A 3624-nucleotide genomic window follows, 5' to 3' on the forward strand; every position below is an offset into this window, starting at 1 on the left:
TGTTGCGATCCCATTGCCGGTCGCGGTGCGGGCGTGACACCGAATGTTGCGATCCCGTTGCTGGTCACGAAAAAAGACAAAAAGGGGGAAAAAATGCTTCTTAATGGAACCCAGCATAACTGTGGATAGGGAATATGTACACTTAGTATAATAAAGTTGGTTTGACTTCCTTCAGGATTTTTGACATTAACTGCCACTCTAACTTCAGTATATTTTGTTAAATATACTGTCTAAGATACTGCACTACATAGATTTTTTTTAATAGAAGTTGACTAGTAAGGGGATTTTAACCCTTGACTCAGTGTTGTCAGCACCATGCTCTCCCAAGTGAGCTTACCATCCATTCCTATATAGGGATCCAAATCCATGGCCTTGGTGTTATCCATACCACACTCTCCCCAGTGAGCCATGGGCCAGCCCAGATTTTTTCCTACTCTCCCATTTTAGGTAAATTTGTATGACCAGTATTACAAAACTATCTAAGTAAAGGTAATTTCTTACAATGCTTGAAGGTAATTTCTTATGATGCTTGAAGCTAATGCAAAGTGAGTCTATGGGTTGAACAGAAACATTTCTAAGTGAATGCACAAATTCACAGGCACATAATTGTAAGCAACTTGTTTAAACAGCTGTAAATGGTAATTTTCTTATTTTCCTCAGTGAAAAGCAGTGCCTGGAAGGGATACTTATCTTTTATACCTATTCCTCATATTTTGAAATGGTGTCAAATCATAGGTATGACTGTGTACCACATGCCCTATAGCTAAGAAATCTTTTGTGTTTCTGTTTGCGGTGATGGAGTGCTATTTTGAATCTTGCCACTAAGAGGTAAATCCCGACTCTACTTGTGTATTGCCTTGTGCACGGCTGTGCTTGTATGTAGTCCTCCAGACCTAGAGATGACCCCAGAGCCTATTTTCACCTAAGGAGACTTCTCGAGTCTGTGGTGACTCTCTGCCATCAGAGCCCTTGGTGTGGGGGAGAGCCAGGCCCCAAAGAAGGGTATGAGCAAGTAAGACAAAATGGTGTCCAGCATAGAACCCGAGGGGTGTGGTTGGAGGCAGGGTCTCTGGGATCCTTTTGGGCAGGGAGGTCATTTCCATCTGCCACCATTCTGTCCCCAAATCTCTGGTAACTGTAGGCAGAGAGTACAGCACCATCATTTATTTCTCATTTTCACTCTAATCTTTATTATTTTCTTTTTTCTGTTTTGGGAAGTTTAATTTTCCTCCTTTATCTAGGATTTTATTTGAAAGGTTAGGTTTTTGATTTCTGAACTTTCTAAAATGTATACATTTACAAATTTAAATTTTACTCTAAGCCCTTTTTAATTTTGGTATGTTGTATTACTGTTTGTGAAAATGTTTCAAATTTTAGTGTCGATTTTATGGCTCACTGGCAGTTTGGGAGTTTGTTCTTTTACTTTCATGTAGTTGTGAACTACTGAAGTATCATTCAGTTAATAATTTTCTTTTTAAGTCTATTGTGGTCAGAGAACATACACTGTATAATTTCAATCCTCAAATTTATTGAAGATATTTTATGGCATCATAGATGGTCTTTTCTGGAGTATGTTCCAAGGGCTTGAATAGATTGGGTATTCTGTTATTGGGTGTTGTGTCTATATATACATATCTGTAAATTCAAGTTTTATAATGTTGTCCAAGACTTCTATACCCTTGTCAGTCTTTTGCTGAGTTGTTTTATCGAATATTGAAAGTTGCACTTAACATATCTGAACATTTACATAGAACAGTCTGTTTTACCCTTAATTTCTTCTCTAATTATTTTTATTTGATGTTGGACTTATTCATTTTGTGCATGTATACCTACACTTGTTATGGTGTCCTCCTGAATGACACTTTTGTCATAAATGACCCTCTTTATTCCTGGTAACATTTTTTTTTTTTTTTTGAGCGGCAAGGGGATTGCAACCCTCAGCTCGGTGTGGTCCACACCACGCTCAGCCAGTGAGCACACCGGCCATCCCTATATAGGATGTGAACCCGCCGCCTTGACGCTACCAGTGCCACACTCTCCTGAGTGAGCCATGGGGCCAGTCCCCTAGTAACAATTTTGTTTTAATTTTGTTTGTTTGGTATTAGTATGGTCAGCTGGTGTATCTGTGTTATGGTTATGTTTACATTGTATATCTTTTCCTGCCCATTAACTTTCAACCTGTTCATAACATTGAATTCAATGTGTTTCTCTTGTGCTCAATATATACTTTTTTCTTTTTTTCTAATATTATTGGACAAGACTTTTAACATTATTTTTATTTTGTTTTACTTGACAGGTTATAATGGTATGTGCTTATGAGGTACAATTTGATGTTTTAACACATGTATACATTGTGAAATTATTAAATCAGGGTAATTCACATATTCATTATCTGACACAGATTTTTTGTGGTGAGAACATTTGAAATCCACTTTGTTAACAGCTTTGAAATATACAGTACTATTAACTCTATTCACCATGCTGTGCAATAGATCACCAGAACTTATTCCTCCTGCTGAAGTGAAACTTCATACTCTTGGACCCACACATCCCCACTGATATTTTACCCCATTCTAACCCTCAGTTTTGGTAAACTTCATTCTTCTCTCTCCGGCCCCTAGTTTGACTTTTTAATAGTCCACGTATAAGTAAATTTAATTGGTACTTGTCTTTCTGTCCCTGGCTTACTTTATTTAACACAATGTTTTCTAGATTCTTCTATGTTGCCACAATTGACAATTTGTTTCCTTTTTAATGTCTGAGTAGAATTTTATTTGATATGTAAACATTTCTTCTATCCATTCATTCTTTGATGAGTGCTTTTGTAATTTCAATATCTTGATTGTTGTGAATAACTGTGCCATAAACATGGGAGGGCTGATATCTCTTTCTCATACTGATGTCAGTTCTTTTTGACATATACCCAGAAGTGGGATTCCTGGATCATTTGCTTTTTTTATTTTTAGCTTTGTGACTACTTTATGCTAGTTTCCCAATTGGTGTTCTAATACACTTTGTGTATTCACACCTTTATGAATACTTATCTTTTATCTTTTTGATAATGCCTGTTCTAACGGGTCTGATGTGATCTCATCATAGTTTTAAATTGCATTTCCCTGTGGATTAATGATGTTGACAATGTTTTCATACATCTGTTGGCCATTTCAAGTCTCCTTTTAAGAAATGTCTATTCAGGTTTTTGTTCCCTTTTTGAGTAGGATCATTTTTTAATTTTTATTGAGTATTTTGAGTTGTGTATATATGATTTAGATTTAGCCAATGTGAGATGTATGGCATGCAAATGTTTTCTCTGAATCTTTGGGTTGTCTCCTCACTTTGATATTTGCTTTATTTTCTGTGCAGAAGCTTTTCAGTTTGATGGTATAAATTCCTTCTAACCATGAGAATAGCTAAATTGAAGTTTTACAAGTGAAGTCTGTACTTTATTCAGTTTCTTCTCTAGTTTCCACTGGATGTAAAATTGTTTTGATTGTGTGTCAACATTTCATCTATAATGCAGCTGTAGCTAAAACCATATTATAGTTAGAAAAATGAGAGTTTGTGATTTAGGTTTGTTGCTTGAGGTCTCAGACTGGTTGTAAAGCTTTTCCACCATGCCATATT

Source organism: Galeopterus variegatus, unplaced genomic scaffold (assembly GCF_000696425.1).
Source record: "Galeopterus variegatus unplaced genomic scaffold, G_variegatus-3.0.2 Scaffold10518, whole genome shotgun sequence".
Classification (NCBI taxonomy): Eukaryota; Metazoa; Chordata; class Mammalia; order Dermoptera; family Cynocephalidae; genus Galeopterus; species Galeopterus variegatus.